This window comes from Quercus robur, chromosome 7, assembly GCF_932294415.1.
Source record: "Quercus robur chromosome 7, dhQueRobu3.1, whole genome shotgun sequence".
Classification (NCBI taxonomy): Eukaryota; Viridiplantae; Streptophyta; class Magnoliopsida; order Fagales; family Fagaceae; genus Quercus; species Quercus robur.
The window spans coordinates 8,702,774-8,720,804 of NC_065540.1; the positions used below are offsets into that span (position 1 = coordinate 8,702,774).

The 18,031-nt window shown below is 34.2% G+C and overlaps 1 pseudogene; it reads right to left on the reverse strand.

Moving 5' to 3' along the window:
* Positions 1–8,096, reverse strand: part of LOC126692065 (UPF0481 protein At3g47200-like) — an 81,692-nt pseudogene extending 73,596 nt beyond the window's left edge.
* Between the last annotated feature and the right edge of the window lie 9,935 nt (positions 8,097–18,031).

The following is an 18,031-nucleotide window of genomic DNA, read 5'->3' on the forward strand; positions in this document are numbered from 1 at the left end:
GATCTTTTGATCTAAGAGCTGATCCTTGACCCCTATTGTCATAGATAATTTGAAGTGTCTTTCTAATCATATTTCTGCTCATGTTTCTGTTGATCTTATTGATGCCTGTGAAACTCTCCATAAAGAATTATTGAAATTTATGAAAATTGCTAAGAGATTCAATGAAGAGTTAAAATTGGCTAATCTTGAAAAAGAGGAATTGGTTGTTAGATTAGATGAATCTAATAAAAAGAATGAATTTTTGAGAAATCAAATTTCCTCTCAAGATGAGAAGATGAAAAGCTTGGAACAAGAGTTAGTTGAATCTAAAGCTAAAATTGAAAATTTGACTAGTACCAAGCCTGCTGTTGATACCAGAAGTGTTTCTGTTTCTCTTAAGCCTAAAACTGAGAAAGTTTATATCCCTCCTTTCAAGAGGAATAATAGAGAAAATGCTTATTTTGCTAGGTTAGACAAAAGTAAAAGTTCCGATGTAGACACTAAAGTTTCTAAACCTAAGTCTAAACCTACTGTTAGAGAGCATAATAAATCCGTTTTTGTACCTACCTATCACCTTTGTGGTATTGTTGGTCATATTAGACCAAATTGTTCTTTGTTGAGGCAAAAACCAAAATCTGAGACTAGATTTGTTATTAGGAATACTGATGTTCCTAAATTTGTTCCTATTTGTCACTTTTGTGGTGTCTTCAGTCACATTTGTCCTAATTATCATAAATTGAAATTTAAGCATTCTGTATTTCAGTCTAGGATTTGTGATGATATTTCTCCTGCCATAAGTCCATATAAATTGTTTCATATTCTTTTGAAAAATGTAAGCTTGTTGGCTTGTGAAAGGAATTTGCAGGATTTTAGTCTTTCTCAGAAAATTGGTGTAATCCCTCAAAGACACTCTGCTTCTCATGGATTTTCACCTACAAAGCCAAAAACTTGTGTTATATGGGTGAGAAAAGATTCTCTAAGGTGAGTATTGTTTTACTTGTCCCTGATTTAATTCTTTCAATTGTTTGTGGACGTGTTTTGTTTTTGTTTTTGGTTGTTTTGTTTTTTAGGTTGTTTTTTATTTTTTTTTATTTTTAAATCCAAAAACATTGAAAATTTTCAAAAAGACAAAAATGTTTTATTTTGTGTCTTGTTTTATTTGTTTTTTGAGGATTACATAAATTATGATATCTCTCTCTTGATTTAGAACATGCTTGACTTTGTGGAGAAACTTAAATAGTATGTGTTATATAATTGCTAAGTTATTTCTGATTTTGTGTGAGTATGTACTAATTTGTACATATACTCAAGGGTTAATTAAGAAATTGATATTTCTTGTTTGTGTACCCTCTATAGCTTAGTTAAGCACTGTCATGCATTGCATTTGCATTGTTCATTTAGCATAATGTGTGCTTTTTGTTTTTGGTCATAATTTTTTTTACCAAAAAGATTTTTGTGTTTTGTATTTCACATCTTGGATTTATAATCAAGGATTGGCCATATTATCTTTACATAACATGTTTATGTACTTTGTTTAGCTTGGATGATCTTCTTTTATTACACTTTACTAGTTTGAGCTTTGTAGTGCATATTGTGTGGGAGATGTTTATAGTTTTTGATCACTTTGTCTTGATCTTGAAGTCATATGTCTTTGACTGTCGGATTTGAACCTTTTGAGAAAGGCATAAATAACCATCTCATTACTGTTTACTAGCCAATCATGAACACCTTAGTGCATATTATAAGATTTTGTACCCGAGAAAGTGTAGCATATGCACAAAAAGAATATAAGGTGTAGCCTCGGTTTAAATGTTAAAATTGGTGTGTACATTATTGAAATTAATGTTAAATCAAACAAATAAAATTGGTGTGTATATTATCCTGGCTATTTTAATAAGTTTCTGGTCAAATAAAAATTAGTGTGTACAATATGAGGCAAATCAAGAAACTTACATGATTGCAAGCTTGTTTTTTAGGAGATGTGGGAATTATATGATGTAACTCTTTAGGTGATAGTCTCTTTCAAATTTATGTGATGAATTTTGTAGAAATTGTGATTGATTTCTATTTACATATCACCTCACATGTATTTCAAGATTTTGCTAGTTGCACACACTACACAAGTTACTCTTTGCTAAACTTGGTATATGTTATTGTGAGTGATTTTGTTTTGGCCATCCAAGATTGAAAATTCCTTGATTTTGATGCAAAATGTGTTTAAAGTTTGAGATTTGAGGACAAATTGGTTGAAAAACTTGTTTTTGGAAGATTTGGGTTAAATTCAAGGGTTTTTGAAAAACTTTTCATCTCATACTCATGCATTTTATTCATAAAACATTATGCTTTGAGGAATTTCTGCATTAAAATGCTCTGTTTTTCAAAAAATTGATTTTTCCAGATTTTCAATCGATCGAAACTGTCTCTCAACCGATCGAAATTGCAATAACAATTTTTGGTTAGAATCTACTTGGCTCGATTGGTATTCGATCGATGCTCGATCGATCAAAACTGAAAAATTTTCAGTTTTTAAATATTTGACCAATCTATTTTTTTGCATCATTTATGTTTAGGATTCACATGCATTGCATTGTTTTCTATATCCATCTTGCAGTTTTGCAGTCATATCTCTCATTGTTTTCACACATACCATGCATACACTTTGCTAAATTAGGTACTCAACTTGATTTAAAAATTGATTGATTAATTTTTGAGTCCTTTGTACATTTTAGTATATGCTATTTTTATGTGTGCATTGCAAAAAATATTTTTCTTAAGAGATATGATGGATAATCAATGTGTAAATATTTTCTCTACTCATGCAACTGTTTATGGGCCACATAGTGTCAAGTTTGCATTTATTGAAAAAGAGAATATTTTTTTATGTGTATCCTCAACTTAGTTTTTAAGTTTGGTTTGTGTGTCTTTATTTTCCCCACCTCCAAAATTTTCCTCAAAACTGTTTTTCCCAAAACTTGTTTTGTTTTTCCTATTTTTATAAGAGGAGAAGCTTGTTTTTAACCTTTGTTCTTCATAGGGGGAGTTGTCTCTATTTCCTATAGAGTTGAATTGTTTTGTGTTCCCTTCTTTCTCTATTTTCTCTTACTCTGTTGCGTATGTTTTCTGTCTATCTTCTGATTAGGTAGTCTTTGTCAATACGTGACAAAAAAGGGGGAGAAATAGTTGATATGTGGGAATCCTATTTGTTATGTTAGGGGGAGATACATTGTTATCTATGTTTCTTGTTTCACTGCTCATTGATTTATATTTATGAGTTATTCATGATATATGTCTTTGTTTTGTGTTTTGTGAAGTTAAGAATTTATTTTTGTTTTACTTGTATTTTCCACACATGCAGTTATGCGTTTGTTAAGTGTTTCAGGAAATATACAGGTTGATTCAATCATGCTGCTGTCTACCCTTGCAACAGATGGATAGTAGTTAGGTTGGATTATTTTGTAATGGGCATTATTTTTGTAAAGGGCTTTTACTTGTAACTTTGAGCATTGTGTTTGTGTTTTGTCACGGATTGCCAAAAGAGGAGTTTGTTAGGTTCTAAGTACTTAGGAACTAATGTATTAGAACTCTAATTTGTATTGTTGGCAAACCATTATCAAAACAGGTTTTTAGTCTTGTTTTAGACTTGCTCAAAGTATGTGTTTTATGTAAAGTTGGAATCAAGCTGCTGTAGAATTCATTGTGCAATTTGGTCTGGCTCGATTGATCGAGAATTAGACTCGACTGATCGAAAGTCAGGCAGAATGTTTTTTCTGCAAAATTTCCAACTCAGTCCTAAGCCCATATGATATGTAGGGTTAAGTGTTTTGCTCCTAGTATATATAGGAAACCCTAAACACGTTTTTATAAGGTTTTTAGAGAGAGAGAAGAGTGTGCCTCTTCTATATTCAGGGTTTTGTACCCAAAAGCTCTCTAAGGACTTGGTTGCTCTATTTTGCTGTGTGTGTGAATCTCTTGTGAGATCTGAGAGGTGGTTGCCTTCACACATGCTTAGGATTATCAAAAAGGAGATTTCATTGAGAACTTGATGATCATTCAATTGCTGCAATAAAAGCTTAAAGATACACAAGCAGGAGTGCTTGTACTTGCTGGAGAATCCAAGAAAGAAGGAGTTCATGGTCTCGGAGCTATCACGTGATTATGTTAGTAAGTTTTTTACTGGTGGATAGCAATAGGATGTTAGTGGTCTAAGTCGCTATTGTAAAATTTCGATTCTTTCATAGTGGATTCAAGTTTACCTTGAAAATAGTTAGGTTAAATCCTCCCCAAGTTTTTACCAATGTGATTTCCTGGGTCATCATATCTTTGTGTTTTTTATATTCCGCACTTTACATTGATATAATTATATGATTGTGTGTTAACCTAGATCAGAAATTTGGACTAAGTAATCATTTGGCTAATTAACTAGATTAATCCAATTGTGTTTTAAGAAGTCTAAAAACATACAGACTCGAAACACATGGTCTGTATCTTACAAAAACCGATGATTCGGGTCAAATAGCAGGTTAAGGAATTAAAAACTTGTATTACCTTATCCGACCAATGGTTTCACATTTAAAAATAAAAACTTCGATTATTTCTGGGAGAACATGAATAGAGACAAGAGGGATTGGACTAAAGCACTAAGTTGTTTGGTGTTACACGCTAAGTTTCAAATCAAAAGCACTGAGTTGCTAAAAGTGATTGGACTAAAGCACTAAACTTACACAATTACACAAAATAAAATCAACCAAAACTCAACAGAAGATTCAAAACAGCTAAATTTCAAATCAAAATCAGAGTTCCACTTCCCCATGCCCATGGCTTACTCCTTACTCCTTAGACTTAGCCAGTTACCCTCAGCCTCAAGGCCTCAACCCTCATTTCTCTCTCTCATAAATCAGCCTTCTCTTCATTCTCTCTACTCTCTAGTCTCTTTAGTCTCAAGGGTTGATTTCAAAATCTTTCTGTTTTATTTTGAAACAAACAAGTCCTTTACATCAAAATCTTTCTTCTCTCCAACAAACCAAACCCTAGTTGCTGGTTTCTGCTACTGTTGCCCCACACCACACTTGACACCACCACCTCACTTTCTTTCCACCATGGGTCTTCTCAGCCTCTCAGTCTCAGCTTCCTAGTCTCAGATCAGGTAAATTTTCTTCCTTTTTCATCCCTCTTTTTCCTAGTCTCAGTTTCGGCTTCCTTTTCATCTTGTTCAAATGATTTAAAACTTAAAGATTAGGGACCAAAACTGACCAAGAGATTGGATTCAAAGATGAAACCCTAATTTTTTGATTTGATTTGTTGGGTCAAAGACTTGATTTATCACTTTTCAAAGATGGACCCCTAATTTAAGTATGCTCATTTGTGTTATCATTTTTCAAAGACTTGAGTTATCACTTTTCTGAGTGTGCTTTGTGTTTATTTTCGTGTTTACTCTTTACAGACAAACATTATAGTTAGTTTGATTCATTATTTTAGTGTGCTTTGTATCTACCCAATTTTACTCGTTTTTTTTTTTTTTTCTATGATCAATATACCTATATCTTCACTGTAAAAATTAAAAAAATAATAATAATATTTATTAATATTTGTTATTTTCTAGAAATTTTGCAAGTATGCAGGATATAAAAAAAAAATGTAATTTATTAATGAATTTGTCAAAATTCACATCCAATAAAGAAATATTGAGTAATGTTATAGTCTTAGGTTACAACCAAGTTTGTTGCCAGAATTGGTCTTATGGTTCTCTTTAAAAAGTCAATATATATAATATTTATTAATTTATTAACTTACCTTTTAATTTATTAAAAAATAAAATACCTCTCTTTTATTATTACCTTTTAATTTATTAAAAAAAATTCAATACCTCTCTTATATTATAGATTAAATTAAATATGGTAATTTTGGAAACTTTGTACCTTCTTATTTGAAAGACAATATATTATATGATGCCCCCTTAAATAGTTCAATTTTCTAAACTGGCCAACAAAACGAACGGAGTACAATTATAAAATCGCAAAGATATAGTCACTAAGGGCTTTCTCTTTTAAACATATGCCATGAGACTGAATCATGTAAATCTCCTTACTTAAACTCTCAATATCTCCTCTCTCTACATCTTTCATTTATTTTGACATGGTATTAAAGCTACTTTTCCGTTGCCCTTCACTAGATTTTAAGCAGCCCATCGTTAAGTTCGCTTGGTTCAACTGTTAATCGCCACTGTTCAGTTGATAAGCAACCATTATTTTTCTTCAAACAAGGCACTTTCCCATTTTATTTTTCGCATGCATTCCAATTTTAGGGTTTGTTTTCTTATTTGAGACTTTTAGTTCACACAACTTAGCCAGTCACACAACCTTTTGTAAATGTGTACAACATTTATTTAGCCCATAATTTATGATTCACGATGCTAGTATAAGAAATAACATCTTTTAACTATTAAACCTACTTTCTCTAATGCATGCGTGGGATTGGGATATCATAGAATTGATCATAGTGCGAGTAACATCCTTAAGAGTATATGACATATACACACAAATTAGCATTTTTTATACGGTCTGTCTCACATTCTCACTTCATGTTGGCCTCGCAAGCACAGAGCTAACCCTTGAGGCAAGATGGGTCTATTACAAGAACTCAAAAGTTACACAACAAATTACAAAAATTTTCACACAATTACAAATCCATGATCCTCTTAAAAGTATGATCGTGACTATAATTAAACATGGTTTAATCAATGTGTGGAGAGAAAAGGACGCTCATTAACATTTCTTAATTAGGAGGATTCACATAGTCTAAGAATGTGTAAAAAGTCTGTGTAAGTGTAAGAAGCAAGAGCACAAAGGCAGCCAATGCAGAAATAAACGACCAAGGGGTGTCAAAATACCTATTCTTGAAGCCTGCCCACTGTACATGCCAACTATTCTGATAATAGTCATGAACATCATTGAACAACTTCGACAAATAACACAAATCAATATCAAACGCCACATCCTTACCCAAATTGTTGATGACCCGAGCAACCTCGGCCTCGGTCCCAAAGTAATTCTCGATTATGTTGCAATCACTAAGGTACTCCACGTCCTTAGCTGTGTTGACAAGGCAATCCAAAAATGTAGAGTAAGTAGTAAGGTGCTTAGAGGAACTATTGTGACATTGCTCGAATGCCACGCAGTTTACCAAGAAAGATGTCATGAAATCGTCGATGGTTATAGTAGGCATCTCGATCACACCATGATGGAATTTCACAACCAAGAAGCTATCTTCTTTGCCTGGATTGAGACAAATCCCCGAACGACGTAGCTTCGAGATACAGTGGATGATATGTGTTGGTATGTTGCCCCTCTTTGGCAATTCTTGATGGGGTGGGATAAAACTTGAGCGTACCAAGTCAAGCAAATGCAAGCCCTTGAGATCTTTGTGACTCTCTATGATATCTTCGCGTCTCTGAATTATGTTGTTAAAGAATCGCAAAGCAAGCAAGGACAAAGATGGACCAGACTCCTCGTTAGGCATTTTTGTAACCTCAAATAAATGTTCCAAAACAAAAAATGGAATCTGATTTTCAAGTCGAAGAAAGTCCCTATAGAAAAAAGCTATTATCCAAGCCATGGTGACTATAGGGTCATCAGGCTCAAACAGTTTCGGATTGTTAACCTTTCGAAACAACTCTAATATAAAACAACCATCATTTCAAGGAACTCATCAGGGCTAAGGTGTATGGTCTCTGAATAACACTCTCTAGCTTCTTTTTCAAGTTGTTGTATGCTTTTCAAGTAGTCCTCCAAGGTTAAACCTATAGTTTTGTTCCTAGAGAGCAAAGAACCTAGGTACGTCCACTTGTGCTCCTCGATCATTTGTAGGTGAGACTCGCCACGATGATAGGGGCCGATGGAAACGATTTGGGGTTGATACGACTTGTCGTTGATGTCCATTAGGCTCTTGGGGACTCTGAAAATGCAACATGCTCTTTTACCTGCGGCTTTGCTTAGTAACTTTGGAGTTTGGCTGATCGTCTCGTGCATCGAATATAGGTGATCCTTGTTGATCTCGCAAATACTCACTATGTGATTGGCTTCTCCTTCTACAGAATTGGTTCCCATTGTGGATTTTGGTTTTTTAAGATTATGGTTGTGAAGGTAAAACTGGTTTGGCTATGTGTGGTGGAAGTTTTAAGAGGATCGGAAAGAGTCTGTGGCTGAAAGGTACATGTTAGATATTAGGAGAAACTGAGAGGAATGGATGGTTGGATGAAAATTTAAATCAGCTGGGGAAAAGTTTTCTTTTCCTCTTTCACTTGGTTTTGGTTTTGATATTTTGGGCAACTTTAATTGAGAAGTTCCATCCTCATTGATATGAATCTTGATATAATACAAAATTTATGTATTTGCTCTTTGTTTTTTAATTGAGAAGGTCCCATCCTCTTTGTTTTTTGTATTTTCTTGAGAATGATAGATGATAGTTTTTATAAGATTATATAGATTGTAGACTTTATCACTTTGGATGGAATAGTGGGTTTTTTTTTTTTTTTTGATGAACAAGAATTTTATTCACAAAACAAAGACCGAATTACAGAGAGGAAACAAGGGCCTCATCCTTAATGATAAGCTCAATACAATGACATATATATATATATATATGGAATGGTGGTTTTGATTGGCATCCTCAAGACAATGACTTATATATATATATATATATATAAATATATATATATATATATATTTATATAATGTTCAATTAATTTGGGATAAGATCAATCAAAGTAAAAATGTGATCAAGAAAACTTTGAAAATTATTTTAGTTAATGGTTCTCTTAGAAACTTGGACAAACTATTCATTTTAAGATAGACAGATCTAGAAATATATTTCAATAAGTCTTTTTTTTTTTTTCAAATTAAAAAAAAAAAAGTAATAGTCTCCTATTAATCCATTTATCACTTTCGTTTTAATAATTTAATAACTACAACAAGGGGAGGAGCAAACCTTGATTTTTCTTATAAAGAAACCAAGTAATATCATTGTATTATAATTTATAAGATCCTTCACAAGCCATTTTAAATTAGATTTTTTATAGATGAAATTTTTAATATATATATATATATATATATTAAAAGAAAAAGCCTTTAACATTTATATAAGACATTAGGTTTCTTTTCACTTTTAGTAATTTTTTGTCTGTACATTCTAGTAGAAAACGTCATTTATGAATATTGTAGTGATGGTAGGCCCAAAAGTACATATTTGTAAAGTATATTGGGCTAGGGGCCCAATTCGAGGACATCAAGTAGTCCGAAGATGGGTAAACACCTTTATAAGGGTCCATATTGGTAAATGGATAGTTGAAGTCTGATCACAATCAACTAAGAAGATAGTCCGAGGACGAATACTCCCTCGGCCAAGCAAGGCCGAGGTCAGAAGGTACGGTCTGACACTAAGAGCAACGTCTCGAACGATTCCACTGATGAGAATAAGTATCCAGAAGGAACAGGACAAAAGAGGCCATAAAATATCTCAACGGAAAGCTGTTACCACCGCATTAAATGCTCTGCAACTAACTTTCTAACCACATTAATGTGGAAGTGATACCTGAACAGTGGTTTTCAGCCTTACAGCTACTACGCAAAGACTTCAAGAAGGTGCTGATGGGATAAGAATCAACACCAACCATCTGGTCTGCACATAGAGGGTAAGGATTAAAGAAGAAGAAAGTATAAAGGAAGAAGGGGGCAATGAGAGAGGGGGATCGGAAAAAGAGAGAGAAACACTATAGCAATCAAGAACCAAAATTGTAACCAAACTTGTGAGAAATATATAAGAACTAATCTCCTCAGACCTTGCTAAGGACGATTTTCTTTACTTTAAATCCATATATCTTCCTGTTCTTGTCATTGGAGCCTACTTTATTGGTTGTCCAACTCATTTTAGCCCAATTTTCCAACCCACTCTCTACAAATTCATTGTTTTGGGCTTGTTGAGCCTGAGTCCATCCATCTTTTGGACCAGGAACTCAAATCCGGTCCTTACAAATATAATTCACATTTGTAATTGATAATTTTATTTTTCATGTGGACAAACAATGATCACTTTTTTTTTTTGACGTAGTTTATAGTATAGTTTTTTTTTTATTTTTTTATTGATATGATAGAATTTCATCCTAGTATTTACTTTATAATATGTATTATTTATCATCAAGACAAGATATTAATTGATTTTTTTGTATAAGTGGAACTAATAAATAATAATAATTCATAATAGGATCTTATATTGAACCGTGAAGATTTTTTTTTTTTTTTAAGTGAAGCATAAGTTTTTTGGGCCCAATACCGTACCAAATTCTGCTAGTAAATGAGAAGTCTTTATTTTATTTTATTTTTATGAATAATGAGAAGTCTTTATTATAATTTCATCGAAACAAATTTATATTGATAGCAGATATAAGCTGGCGGAAGTGATTTTTCTTTTTTTATCTGCATTTGTTTGGTAGTTGGGGAACGTGCTAGCAACAACTCTCTCCTCATATTGCTGTATTTTTCTTTCATCTTGCTGTTTGGATGTAACAACTAACAAACTACCACATTTATTAGTTTCTTTCTTACATAAGTCTCTTTAATTAAAGGATCCACCTTGACAAACTCAACCATCAAGGGAATGTTTTGAGGAGCCCCTATGTGTAGGATCTATATATATACTTACTAGTCACTAATCTTCACGATGCATCGGATTGAAGTGGACCAAATTAAACTAAAGTAGATAAAAAGAACTAAATAGGACCGAAGTGGACCGAATAAAACCAAAATAGACAGAATGAACCAAATAGGACCAAAAGGGACTGAATAGAACCAAAGTGGACAGAATAGACCAAATAGGACCAGATTGAACCGAAGTGGATCTAATGGACTGAATAGGACCGAATTAGACCAAACGGGACCAAAGTGGACCGAATAAGACCGAGCTAGATAGAATGGACCGAATACAACCAAACTAGACCATATAAGACCGAAGTGGACCGCATAGGGCCAAATGGACCGAGTAGGACAGAAGTTGATAGAATAGGACCAAAGTTGACCAAATAAAACCAAAGTAGACTGAATAAGACCGAATAGAGCCAAAGTGAACCGAATATCATATCCTGAAGGGAAAGTGAGGTGGTGTACAAGCAAGGTGAGAGAAGTCAAGGTTAATGCTATCGTGGGGAAGAGAGTGAAGGAAGAGAGACTTGAAAGTTGAATGGGAGTGGTGATGGAAGAGTAGCAAGCTTGCTACATTAATTAGGGTTTTTGGATGTTTTTTAAGACACCATCAGTTGCTTAAGGCTGGGTTTTGTTCCCATTATTTTTTTAAAATTTCTGATGTAGAAATCTGTGTTTAATTAAACCAAATTTATCCCTGACAGCAAAAAATAATTATATGAGATTAATTCAATCATATAGTTTGAAGCATTGACGATATTTTTTCTCCTTTCTTTGTGAACATGACTACTATTTAGCTGCTTTGGTTTCAAAAAAAGATTTCATGGGGGCCGAAGTTTGACCGTGTCCATTTGAAAACTATATAATACCAACCGTAAAGTTGTATGATTCAATAGTAAGAAAAAGTGAAAGCAATTTTAATGGTTGAAGAAGTTTGTAGCATATAATTCTTTACATTGGAGAGATAAATCAATAATTTTTCTCTTAATAAATATATTGCACCTTCTCAAAATATATATATATATATATATATATATTGCAGGACGACCATGAGAAAATTAATCCTAATGATTCATATATAGCTATAAATAATTATAGAAAATAGATATAAATCATGCAAGGGCATATAGCATAAATCAATAAATAATCAATATGAATACTCCAAATTAATAAATAATGAATACTCCAAAAACCCATATTACCCGATCCGACCAATGGTTTCAGATTTAAAAATAAAAAAAATAATAATAAAAACTTTAGTTATTTCTTGGAGAACACATGAAGAGAGAAGAGTGATTGGACTAAAGCACTAAGTTGTTTAGTGATACACACTAATGGCCTATTTGGAAGTTAAAAAAAAGGAGGGAGAGTAGAGTAAAGGGAGGGAGAGTAATTCAATTACCTTATTTGGAAGTTTTTTAAGGAAGGAGAGGGAGGGATTTGGAGGGGTTTCAACTACCTCTAACCCCTCATTTTTAATTCCCCCAAATTAGAGAGATTTGGAGAGAGAGAAGAGTAAATAAATTATTGACGAAATGAATTCTCCAATTTACCCTTTCTAAATTAACAAAATTACAAACCGATTATATAAATAATCTTTGTTTGTTTCCTGAGAAAATTTAAGGTGAATGAAAAAAAAAATTGAATCTCACTATTTAGACGCCGCCTAATCGTGGGTCGTCTGATCCACAAACAAAAACTGATCCACAAACAAATCACAAAGAAAACCAAAGAATGTTTGAGGCACAGCGTTTGATGGATTTGCAAGACAATCCGAATTTCGAAGACCCAAAGTCATGGCTTTCAGGTGACAACGACAACAACAACATCAACATCAACATCAACTCGTCCTCGACTCACCTCCCAACAACTCACTCCTCACTCACCCCAACTCCAAGTGGCAAAAATGTCGATCACGTCCTCTTCAAAGACCTCGTCAAGATCATCCCTCTTGTCCAGTCCCTCATTGTACTCTCTCTCTCTCTCTCTCTCTCTCTCTCTCTCTCTCTCTCTCTCTCTCTCTCTCTCTCTTCCTGTTTGTTTTCCGAGAATATTGGGATAGAAAGTCAACAGAACATTTTCAGTCATTTATTTTTTTGCAGTTTCCTTAATTGGGTTTTGTAAAGTAGGGGTTTTCCTTTGATGGATATTTGAAAGATAGAGAATTTGAACCCAAAAAAATGGAAATACGTTCATTTTTTAAGCAAAGGTTAATTATTGGTGTGTGTGGGTGTGGATTATTTGTTTATTTTTTATTTCTGTATTAGTGGTATGTATATGTTTTTTCTTTTTTTAGTTTTTGGGTATATACTTTTTTTTTTTTTTTTTATCTATGCTTCTCCAAAAAAAAAAAAAAAATCACTAACATATTCTAAGATTTGGATGAATGATAATCAGGTTCAAGACTTTACAAAACTAATAAATTAATCATAGACCAATGTTGCAAATCCATTTTCAAATAGGGGTAAATTTGTCTATTTAAATCATTTCCTCTCCTCTCCATCCTAATTTTTAAAACATTCAAACAAGAGGAAGAGCTAATTACTCCATTCCCCCTTACTAATTTTAAAAACATCCAAACAAGGTAGAGGATAACTATTCCCCTCTACTCTCCTCCCCACTACTCTACTCCCCTCTACTCCCCTCTACTCTCCTTCCTCTCTAAACTTTCAAACAAGCCATAAGTTTCAAATCAAAAGCACTAAGTTGCTAAGAGTGATTGGACTAAAGCACTAAACTTCCACAGTTACACGCAAAAGAAAATTAACCAAATCTCATTAGAAGATTTAGAACGGCTAAATTTCAAATCAAAATCAAAGTTCCACTTCCCTATGCCCATGGCTTACTCCTTACTCCTTAGACTTAGCCAATTACCCTCAGCCTCAAGGCCTCAATCCTCATCTCTCTCTCTCTCATAAATCAGTCTTCTCTTTGTTCTCTCTGCTCTCTAGTCACTTTAGTCTCAAGGGTTGATTTCAAAATCTTTCTTTTTTATTTTGAAACAAACAAGTCCTTTACATAAAAATATTTATTCACTCCAACAAACCAAACCCTAGTTGCTGGTTGCTGCTACTGCCGCCTCACACCACACCTAACACCGCCACCTCACTTTCTTTCCACCATGGGTCTTCTCAGCCTCTCAGTTTCGACTTCCTAGTCTCAGATCAAGTAAATTTTCTTCCTTTTTCATCCCTCTTTTTCCTTGTCTCAGTTTCGGCTTCCTTTTCATCTTGTTCAAATGATTTAAAACTTAAAGATTATGGACCAAACTGACCAAGAGATTGGATTCAAAGATGAAACCCTAATTTTTTTTATTTGATTTGTTGGGTCAAAAACTTGATTTATCACTTTTCAAAGATGGACCCCTAATTTGAGTATGCTCGTTTGTGTTATCATTTTCAAAGACTTGAGTTATCACTTTTCTGAGAGTGCTTTGTGTTTATTTTTGTGTTTACTCTTTACAGACAGACATTATAGTTAGTTTAATTAATTATTTTAGTGTGCTTTGTATCTACCTAGTTTTATTCCTTGGTTTTTTTTTTTTTTTTCTATGATCAATATACTTGTATCTTCACTGTAAAAATTAAAAAATAAAAATAAAAAAAGATGAACCCCCAATTTAAAAAGATGAAATCCAAACACATTTTTATTTTGCTTATCTGATTGTATTTTAATGCTCATTTGTTTGAGTCATTTTGCTTTCCTAACTTTAAAAATTGAAATCCTAATTTTATACAAGAGTTGAAAGTTGTTCAAGTCGGCTACTTTTTTTGCTTTCTTTTCAAGGTCGAATCCCTAACAACTAAGAGTTCTCTGAAGTATCATTTCTCTTCTGATGTTTCTCTTTTAACTTCTTGTTATTGTTTTTTTGTTACTTTTGTCATTGTTTTTGTTGTCTCTTTGACCTATTGTTGTTGTTGTTGTGTCACTTGTGTGTGTTCTTGTTACTGGGTTAGTAGTATCATTGTTATGATAGTTTGCTAATGCTTAAATTTGATGTCTTTAGGTTATGGAACCCTTTAGTGATGCACCCCCTTCCCAAACAACACCCACTACCCAAGCTGAACTCGCTACCCAAGCTGAACCTACTGCCACTCCAACTAATACTGAGACACTTCCACCTAAACCTAATGGTAAAGCCAAGGTGAGTGAGATAGCTGCTAATTGTGGTAATAATAAGAAAAAGTCTAATACTTGGGATCATTTTGAAAAAAGGCAAAAAACCCATTTTAGTCCCTACATTTTCACCCGATTCCCACTTTGGTCCCTAATTTTTTTCCACCGATTTTAGTCCCTATCCTGGAAAACGCATCTCGTTTTAGTCCCTGACGTTACATCAAAGACGGAAATTGTACAGCTGGCAAACGGAAAAAATTAAAAATATTAAAATAATGCCGACTGTGTCCACGTGGCTTTCCACGTCAGCCTCTAAATTAAAAAAATTAATTTATTAATTTTAACTAAATAAAAAAATTAAAAACAGAAATAAAAACCAAACCCAGCAAATTTAAAACCAAGAACAAGATCAACAAAACACAAACCCAACAAATTTAAAACCCAAAAAATTAAATTCAAACCCATATTTCAAACCCCCCACACCACAAAACACTCCGAAATCCACCATACCCACGGCTACATCACACCCACACTAACATCGGAAGATTGGAAGCGTGTTCATTTACCCGTCATTGCAATTCAAGGGCTTCCAATCGATTTTGAGCCGAAAGATCGGAATATCGCCGCACTAGTTCTTGGTCTACCTCGACGCCGATACAAGCGGAGTGGGAGGAGACGACGCGAGTCGCCACCAGCGAAGATTGATTCTTCCTCATGGTCTTGAAGCGATATGGCGCAAGAGGCAGCGAAGAACGTAGAGCCAGAGAGAGCTTCACAAAGATGAAGACGAAGAACAACAACAACAACACTATGATTCTTCTTCTTCGATGAGTTTCATACAGAGAATGAGCAAGAAACCCAAACCCACCGATCTACAAAACAATTTCCATGACCAAAGACCCAAAACCCAAGACCCACAATCTCCACCATGAAAGCACCTCCATGCAAACCCACATCCCAGGCAAACATGAGCAAGAAGAAAGCAGCGTCGGCTAAGAGAGGAGATGGTTCTGTTGTCAAGTGAGGTTGATTTCATTTGGGTTTGATAGCTTTGAATCTGAGGTTGGAGGTGGTTTGGTTTCAACTCTAAGGTTTTGATCTGAGGTTTGTGTTTGGTTTCTCAGAAAGTATAAGAAAATTTGGGTTTTGAGTTTTAAGTTTGGGGGCCGAAAATCTAGATTTGATTTTTGTGTTTGATGTTTTGGTGGTGTGGGGGTTTGAAATATGGGTTTGAATTTAATTTTTTGGGTTTTAAATTTGCTAGGTTTGTGTTTTGTTGATCTTGTTCTTCTGAGTTTTAAATTTGCTGGATTTAAATTTGTTGTTCTTGCTGGGTTTGGTTTTTATTTCTGTTTTTAATTTTTTTATTTAGTTAGAATTAATAAATTAATTTTTTTAATTTAGAGGCTAACGTGGAAAGCCACGTGGACACAGTGGGCATTATTTTAATATTTTTAATTTTTTCCGTTTGCTAGCTGTGCAATTTCCGTCTTTGATGTAACGTCAAGGACTAAAACGAGACGCGTTTTCCAGGATAGGGACTAAAATCGGTGGAAAAAAAAGTTAGGGACCAAAGTGGGAATTGCGTGAAAATGTAGGGACTAAAATAAGTTTTTTGCCTTGAAAAAATAAAGATTAGTGAGGTTCAATTTAAGGCTGTTTGCCATTATTGCCCAAAAAAAACTTATCGTGTTAATAGTAAGGGCCATGGTACTACTAATTTATTGAATCATGTGACAAACTCTATTAAGAACCCTAATAAAGATACACTTAAAGGGTAACAAACCTTAGTATTTGAACCCAAAATGAATAGGGAGGAAAGGTTTCAACTTGTACCAACAACCTTTACTGTTGAGGCTTCTATGAAGGCTGTGATGCCCCAATTTGATTGACTGTGTGATGTGTGTAGGTGTGTGATGAGTCCCACATCGGGTATTTACTGGGTTGAACTGGGCTTTATTAACAACTACAAGGAGCCTCAATTGTGATTAGTCCTTTTGAGGTATAGCGCAGATGTGGCTAGCGCTTTTCCTTGGGTCGTTACATATGGTATCAGAACCGACCCAGTAATCCCGTGTGAACTCAGAGACGCTACCCCACAAAGTGGGCCCTAACGAGGACGTTAGGGATTTAAGTGGGGGAGATTGTGATGCCCCAATTTGATTGATTGTGTGATGTATATGGGTGTGTGATGTGTGTGGGTGTATGATAAGTCCCACATCGGGTATTTACTAAGTTGAACTAGGCTTTATTAACAACTACAAGGAGCCTCAATTGTGACTAGTCCTTTTAAGGTATAGCGCAGATGTGGCTAACGCTTTTCCTTGGGTCGTTACAAAGGCACTTGCTGAAATGATTAGAATAGATAAGTTTCCTTTTAGGTTTGTTGAAGGGTGTGAGTTTCAAAGATATTCAACAACCTTACAACCTAAGTTGCAAATTAGGGATATCCCATCTCATAAAACTGTGGCTAGGGATGTAGTTGGCATTTATGGTGTTGAGAGAGGGAAACTAAGGGAAGCCTTGAAAGGTCATGGGGTGTGCCTTACTACGGACACACGGACTAGTATTCAAAATCTGAATTATATGTCCCTCACATGTTATTTTATTGATAATGATTGGAACTTGCATAAGAGAATTTTGAATTTTTGTCAAGTTGAAAACCATAAGAGGAGACTATAGGTAAAAAGATTGAGATTTGTTTACGTGAGTGGGGTGTTGATGGCATATTCACCTTGACAGTGGATAATGCTTCCTCTAATGGTGCTACCATTAAATTTTTACAAACAGTAACTAAAGATTGGAAGGGGACTGTTTTAGAACATGAGTTCTTGCACATGAGGTGTTGTGCACATATCCTAAATCTGATTGTGGGGGATGGTTTGAAAGAAATTGTTGCAGTGCGTGAAGCGGTGAGGTATGTGAAGTCCTCACTAAATAGAAATCAAACTTTTAAGAGTTTTATGGAGAGGTTAGGTATTGAATCCAAGTGTTTACTAAGTCTAGATGTACCTACTAGGTGGAACTCTATCTACCTCATGTTAGATACTACTGAAAAAAATTGAGAAAGTGTTCCTAAGAATGAACTTTGAGGATGATAGCTATTCTTCATACTTTATGAACAAGAAAAATAGTGGTGGTTTGGGATCTCCTTGTGGGGTTAATTTTCAAATTGTAGGAAATTTATGGGTTTCTTGAAACTTTTTTACAATGTAACAAATAAGTTCTCCAGTTCTTTGTATGTTACT